This window comes from Coregonus clupeaformis, unplaced genomic scaffold, assembly GCF_020615455.1.
Source record: "Coregonus clupeaformis isolate EN_2021a unplaced genomic scaffold, ASM2061545v1 scaf2099, whole genome shotgun sequence".
Lineage (NCBI taxonomy): Eukaryota > Metazoa > Chordata > Actinopteri > Salmoniformes > Salmonidae > Coregonus > Coregonus clupeaformis.
In genome coordinates, this window is record NW_025535553.1 from 58,927 (window position 1) to 67,399 (window position 8,473).

The following is an 8,473-nucleotide window of genomic DNA, read 5'->3' on the forward strand; positions in this document are numbered from 1 at the left end:
ACCCCTACTCATTCTAGGGTTATTATTTATTTTCTACATTGTAGAATAATAGTGAAGACATCAAAACTATGAAATAACACATGGAATCGTAGTAACCAAAAAAGTGTTTAAAAAATCTAAATATATTTGAGATTCTTCAAAGTAGCCACCCTTTGCCTTGATGACAGCTTTGCACACTCTTGGCATTCTCTCAACCAGGTTCATGAGGTATTCACCTGGAATGTATTTCAATTAACAGGTGTGCCTTGTCAAAAGTTAATTTGTGGAATTTCTTAATGTGTTTGAGCCAATCAGTTGTGTTGTGACAAGGTAGGGGTGGTATACAGAAGATAGCCCTATTTGGTGAAAGACCAAGTCCATATTATGGCAAGAACAGCTCAAATAAGCAAAGAGAAACGACAGTCCATCATTACTTTAAGACGTGAAAGTCAGTCAATCCGGAACATTTCAAAAACTTAGTAAAGTACAGTCGCAAAAATCATCTAGTGCTATGATGAAACTGGCTCTCATGAGGACCGCCACAGGAAAGGAAGACCCAGAGTTACCTCTGCTGCAGAGGATACGTTCAGTAGAGTTACCAGCCTCAGAAATTGCAGCCCAAATAAATGCTTCACAGAGTTCAGGTAACAGACACATCTCAACATCAACTGTTCAGAGGAGACTGCATGAATCAGGCCTTCATTGAAGAAACCACTACTAAAGGACACCAATAATAAGAAGAGACTTGCTTGGGCCAAGAAACATGAGCAATGGACATTAGACCGGTGGAAATCTGTCCTTTGGTCTGATGAGTCAAAATGTGAGATTTTTGGTTCCAATCGTCGTGTCTTGGTGAGATGCAGAGTAGGTGAACGGATGAACTTCGCATGTGTTGTTCCCACCGTGAAGCATGGAGGAGGAGGTGTGATGGTGGGGGGGTGCTTTGCTGGTGACACTGTCAGTGATTTATTTAGAATTCAAGGCACACTTAACCAGCATGGCTACCACAGCATTCTGCAGCGATACGCCATCCCATCTTGTATGCGCTTAGTGGGAGTGTCATTTGTTTTTCAACAGGACAATGACCCAAAACACACCTCCAGGCTGTGTAAGGGCTATTTGACCAAGAAGGAGAGTGATGGAGTGCTGCATCAGATGACCTGGCTCCACAATCAATCGACCTCAACCCAATTGAGATGGTTTGGGATGAGTTGGACCGCAGAGTGAAGGGAAAAGCAGCCAACAAGTGCTCAGCATATGTGGGAACTCCTTCAAGACTGTTGGAAAAGCATTCCTCATGAAGCTGGTTGCCAAGAGTGTGCAAAGCTGTCATCAAGGCAAAAGCTGGCTACTATGAAGAATCTCAAATATAAAATATATTTTGATTTGTTTAACACTTTTTTGGTTACTACATGATTCCATATGTGTTATTTCATCGTTTTGATATCTTCACTATTATTCTACAATGTAGAAAATAGTAAAAATAAAGAAAAACCCTTGAATGAGTAGGTGTGTCCAAACTTTTGACTGGTGCTGTATATGCTTAAATTCAAGGTCAGAATGAGAATAACATGCTATTTACCCGCTATTCGTTTTTGGTGGAGATAGAATAAATGAAGGTGTGGTGGTGGTGTGTCTACAGATATGCTGTATTCTGACCTTGACTTAATTCCTTAATAATTCCACCACCTTTAACGTACGAGTTTAACTGGTGTGAAATGGCTAGCTAGTTAGCGGTGCGCGCTAGTAGCGTTTCAACCGGTGACGTCACTCACTCTGAGCCCTCGAAGTAGTTGTTCCCCTTGCTCTGCAAGGGCTGTGGCTTTTGTGGAGCGATGGGTAACGGGTGCTTCGAGGGTGACTGTTGTCGATGGGTGCAGAGGGTCCCTGGATCAAGCCCAGGTTGGGGCGAGGAGAGGGACGGAAGCAAAACTGTTACGTTGATGCTGTTACATATCGACTGTTGTACTCGGGCTGCTAAAATCCTCGACCATTGCTGTTGATCACGCGGACTGGGATATGTTCCGGGTAGCTTGCGAAAATAATTTAGACGAATACACATATTCAATCCCTCCCTATCCCAGTCTGCTGTCCCCACATACTTCAAGATGGCCACAATTGTTCCTGTACCCAAGAAAGCAAAGGTAACTGAACAAAATGACTATCGCCCCGTAGCACTCACCTCTGTCATCATGAAGTGCTTTGAGAGACTAGTCAAGTATCATATCACCTCTACCTTACCTGTCACCCTAGACCCACTTCAATTTGCTTACCGCCCCAATAGATCCATAGACGATGCAATCGCCATCACACTGCACACTGCCCTATCCCATCTGGACAAGAGGAATACCTATGTAAGAATGCTGTTCATTGACTATAGTTCAGCATTCAATACCATAGTACCCTCCAAGATCATCAATAAGCTCGAGGCCCTGGGTCTGAACCCCGCCCTATGCAACTGGGTCCTGGACTTCCTGATGGGCCGCCCCCAGGTGGTGAAGGTAGGAAACAACATCTCCACTTCGCTGATCCTCAACACTGGGGCCCCACAAGGGTGCGTGCTCAGCCCCCTCCTGTACTCCCTGTTCACCCATGACTGCGTGGCCAAGCACGCCTCCAACTCAATCATCAAGTTTGCAGACGACACAATAGTAGTAGGCTTGATTACCAACAATTACGAGACAGCCTACAGGGAGGAGGTGAGGGCTCTGGGAGTGTGGTGCCAGGAAAGTAACCTCTCAGTCAACGTCAACAAAACAAAGGAGATGATCGTGGACTTCAGGAAACAGCAGAGGATGCACCCCCCCTATCCACATCGACGGGACCGCAGTGGAGAAGGTGGAAAGCTTCAAGTTCCTTGGCGTACACATCACTAACAAACTTAAATGGTACACCCACGCAGACAGTGTGGTGAAGAAGGCGCAACAGAGCCTCTTCAACCTCAGGAGGCTGAAGAAATTTGGCTTGGCACCTAAAACCCTCACAAACTTTTACAGATGCACAATTGAGAGCATCCTGTCGGACTGTATCACCGCCTGGTACGGCAACTGCACCGCCCGCAAACGCAGGGCTCTTCAGAGGGTGGTGCGGTCTGCCGAACGCATTACCAGGGGCAAACTACCCGCCCTCCAGAACACCTACAGCACCCGATGTCACAGGAAGGCCAAAAAGATAATCAAGGACATCAACCACCGAGCCACTGCCTGTTCACCCCGCTATCATCCAGAAGGCGAGGTCAGTACAGGTGCATCAAAGCTGGGACCGAGAGAATGAAAAACAGCTTCTCTCTCAAGGCCATCAGACTGTTAAAAAGCCATCACTAGCACACTAGAGGCTGCTGCTGCCTATTGAATTCACTGGCCACTTTAAGAAATGGAACACTAGTCACTTTAATAATGTTTACATATCTTGCATTACTCATCTCATATGTATATACTGTATTCTATTCTATAATATTCTACTTAGTCCATGCCGCTCTGTCATTACATTGTTTCGTTTACCTTCATTTGCTTCCTCTGTAAACACCATCACGGCCGTGTGGTTGTTGCCGAGGATCATTAGTAACAGTTGATAATATATTTTATAAAGTATAGGCTAATGAAATCGTTATGGAGCGAAGCGCAGACCAAGACATAACAGTTTGAACCTGACGCATGCCTAACGCTGTTCCTGCAATTCTACACATTACTTATTATGACTCTCTTGAGGGGTATTTTAAGGGGTATATGGAGTTTATTTATTTATTTTTACACAGTATAAGTGGAAGGATAAGTGGAAGCCCCCAATCCCCCAGGAAAACAGTTAACTTCCTGCATTTCAACGCATTTTGCCATGGGTCAAAGGAAAAATGTACAGTTTTATAATGCTATTCTACACATGCAGCTTTAAAGCAAATTTCCTGCAATTCTACACATTTTGTATTGGAACAAAAAGAAAAGAATGCTGTTTTATAGCTCGTCATGCTATTCTTCACATTTTGCTATGAGGATGAGAGAACATTTAGCAGTTTCACCCTCACCAGAAAAGCTGCTTTTTAACATAATTAATTACAATGTTTTGGAAGGAAAACTATTTCACTCATATTGTAATTACTTATAGGTCATATTTCATAGATATCTGGAAACACTGGACAGTTACTTTAAAGGGCGACTTTGGGCCAAAATGCAAAAATAACAGCTTTAAACTGTATAACTGATCAATGCGCCATCATACCAGGTCATTTAATGCATATTTTTTTTTATAAATGGATGAATAAGATATTTGGCTACAAATGTGCCATTTCTTACCGATCTCTACAGCTTCTGTCGAAAAACAAATCCTGTGAAATAACGTCAACACATACTGGAGGAATTGCTGGCTAGCTACAAGTGGCTAGCTTAGCTAACGAAATAGCTATGTCGGTCGCGGAGTGCATGACCAGAATGACACGTCGATGAACCACCAAAGGCACACCCCATTTCTGTTTGAAAATATAGAAAGAGGAGGAGTTGGACCGTTTTTTGTGCCCAAAGTCGACCGTTAAGGCTAATTTCCAGCAATTCTACACATTTTGCCATTGCTTATGACGTGTTCATATGCTATCTGAGGGTGCCCCCAACCCCACAAAAAATAAATTATTGGGGGTACGAATTGACCTGTTCTGAATATTGGGGGGGACATGCCCCTCCATCCTCTGTGGTAATTTCCCCTATGACGCAAGGTAGCCACATCTGCAGAGCGCCTTACACTACTGAATAAGGTAAGTATGAAAACCAAATACTGAGAAATGCGTAGGAAAGGTGTGTGTAGGATAGGCGTACTACTAAGTCTGAATCTGCCCCCTGGAGTTGAATTTATTTTTAATTGTGTATCCTGGATTGTCCCTGTTTTGAAATGTACTATTGTTATATTATTATTGTATTATTGTTGCTAATAATATATTTATTGAAGTTTACACCAGGGCAACAAGTGGATAAGGTGGGGACGTAAGACAGCTGGATATCCTGTGCGCCCATTTCCGTCTGTGTATACCAAACGGATGTTTGCATCCAGAGATATTTATATCCCTTCTTAGAATATATTTCTGTTGTATCTGTGCAGTATCTGTAGAACATTGTTAATGCGGGAGGCAACACGTGTGCTTAGGAAGACTACCTAAAGTCTGCTCACTAACATAAGGTTTACCAAAGAAAGAGGACAAACTGACTTGGTAACACAGTGATGGTGGGTTGGGTCCTATACCGGGTTGTAACACACAAGATGATGAAGATATTCTTTATCATTGCTTTCCAGCGTATGATATGCAAAGATGCAGATAATGGTTAGCAGCTATACAAAAGGATGTCAATTTACCGGTGGAAAGGCATAAACATTTCGTAGTGTGTGAACACCACGAGCCACCTAAGAACCCACAGCAACCTGAATAGAAACATCTGTCACTTGTTACAAATAATTTTCTAACAACCATCTCGAGAGGCACATGCTTATTCACACAAGGCAGAAGCCCCACATGTGCCAGGTGTGCCAACAGTCCTTCAACCAGAAGAGCCACCTCAAGTTTCACATGCACCTCCACACATGGGAGCGGCCCTTCAAGTGCCAGCAGTGTGAGAAGTGCTTCAATCACGTCAGTATGAAGAACCACGTCCAACGCCATCATGGCCCCGGCTCTGAGGTGCAGGGAGAGAGAGAGAAGGAACTGGAGAGTCAGGTGCCAAACTCTGGGACAGAGCAGGTGAGAGAGGGAGCAGGGGAAGAGTAGCAGCTGCAGTGACTCAGACTTTGACCCAGAAGAGGAGGAGGAGGAGACCTCGGACCGCTGCGAAGAGAGATGTAGCTGTAGAAGATTTAGACTGATCACACACCAGTGTCATGTTTATTAGGGCACATCATAGCAAAACCTTTTTCAACAGGAATTGAAAATGAGCTAATTACTACTACTTTAACCAGTACAAAGTTTGTGTTGCTGTTGAGTTATATAACATTAATTGATGACTTTCTACATCTGTTAACTATTTGGAATTCCAGTTTGTTCTAATAGTCGGGCCAGGTCATGCTACAGTATATATACAGTACAATGAGAAAGGGCGTTTTGTAGTTTCTGGAGTACACTTCATTATGTTTGTAACTGTATCCTATCAAATGTTATGATAATTTAAACATAGTGTTACTTAGTACAACATCAAGCATGACTGTGTTGCAAGTTTTAATTGTTTTCCACAGCAATCTCCAGTATGTACATAAAAAATTATTTTTAGTTAATGATTGGACAGTACTTTAAAAGGTTTAATGTGTAAATATTATTTGTTCATGGATTTAATTAATGTAAATCAGGTTTTAGAATTGGGTGTGTGGTACCTCCGTTACCGAAAATCCAAAAAGTTTTTTTTTTTTTTTTTAAGTATCGAACTGAAAACCTTGGAAATATCTGAAAGAAAGCATATTAAAACGTAGTTTAAATGCAAAAATATGTTTTAATTTAATGGACACTGAGCATCTACAGGTAACTGACTAAATAACGGAAACACTTGAGTAAATGAGGGATACAAAGTGTATTGAATGCAGATGTGGTTCCTGAGTTAATTAAGCAATTAACATCCCATCATGCTTAGGGTCATGTATAAAAATGCCTGGCAGGGAGGTGCATGTGTGTACCGATAGGACGCATGGGGTGTGAGTAGCTCCGATTTGTACCGACAAAACTGTGGTTATATGTAGAAACCAGACAACAAAGTTTAAATCAAGCCTCTAAACTTGATAAATCAACATATCACCAAGCAACTGGGAGAATGGGAGAGATTAATTTTGTACAACAGCGAACCAATCAGTTTGTAAAACAGCGCGGCGACACGAATCCAACAGACCGCCTTCAAAGGAAAGGGCATCTTGGAGACACAAACGGGAGAAATTAACATTTAAATGCTATCCAGGAAAACATCGCTAAAATACTCTTAATGCACACCAAAACCAATAAACTGCTACAATCTGTTGTTAAAAAAGAGGGAGGAAAACTGGAAGGGGGAGGTGGAGAGGGACAAGCTTGGCTTGGGAAGGAAGGATTTATCTATACTACAGTGCAATTGTATTTATTTTTGTGACTTGCAAACCTGCTTTAAAATGAGGAGTTATGGTCAAATTAGGAGAGGATGTCAAGTCATTGTTATTCCTTGTTTGTCATTATAAAAAGGTGCTATCTAGAACCTTAAAGGGTTCATCGGCTGTCCCCATAGGAGAACCATTTTGGTTCCAGGTAGAACCCTTTCTACAGCGGGTTCTACATGGAACCCAAAAGGGTTCTACCTTGAACCAAAAGAGGTTCTCTTATGGGGACAGCCGAAGAACCCTTTTGGAACCCTTTTTAGTGTACCTAAGATCCATTGGTGGTTATTGGTGAGAGTGGAGATGGGCTCTATCCGAAGGATCGGGAGGAGGGGCTGGAAGGCCATCAAACCCTTCCCTGAAGTATGTGTGGTGCCTTCACTCATCTCACTTCGGTCTATAGGTGGACCCACTCTCCCCAAGTAGAGCCCCACCAGCCACTATAATTTAATTTAATTCACAAGGTATTACAAACTGACCAAAGTATTTAAGTAGCGGCCTTTCTCCAATATATTTAAAATGACATAATCCACAGACTTTAGGTACATTAGGAGAGGAGTTGGAGCTTAAAAGCCCTAAAAAGGCATAGTGTCTCAAAGTACAAAGTACTTGCTTTATGTTTTTGGGATGTTCTCTGTTAAATGTTTGCTCAGCCTACATGTTCACACCTTCTAAATATGTAATGTACACAATAACTAAGTATACATACTATGGCTCTTCCATATACATGGGATGTCCACCGCCCTCATGTGACATGTCTGCTAAAATATTTTATCTGGTTCTTCAATGACAGACGGTGAAAGTTGACCGAGGCCACAGCGGTGTTTGTCGGACCATGAGACATCCCCCAAAAATCACTCTTCTCCCGAAAACGTCTTCAGTGTCCGAACGGTTTGGCCAAAAACTAATATGACCACTCTGTGGAAAGATGAGACTCTCACGAGCACGTACGTATCTAGGATGCCCACAAGCCTTACAAGACTCACCCGAAGGCAGCCCGGTACCAGTAAAAAATGTTTATGGAAGTATATATGGAAGTAGTTTAGTGCCTAAAAAAAGGGGTTAAATACTGTATGAGGTCCCGCTTTAAATGACACGCAGCTTATAGAGGCTTCATAAAGCCTTCATAAAGCCATCATAAACACTACATAAATGTGTTACAAACCATCTATAACCAGTATGTCATGCTTTATAAAGGGGTTCATAAATGTGGCATAACTGTGTGACATAACCACCAATGTCAATGTGACATAACCCACTATGTCAAATATGACAAACTTGTGCATTATAAAGGGGGGCATTACCACTGCTTAATAAAGGCCTTATGAATCATATTAAATTGAGGCTTCACAAAGCATTTTAAACCCTGTCATGCATCTTGGTAGAGCATTGCAATGCCAGGATATTGGGTTTGATT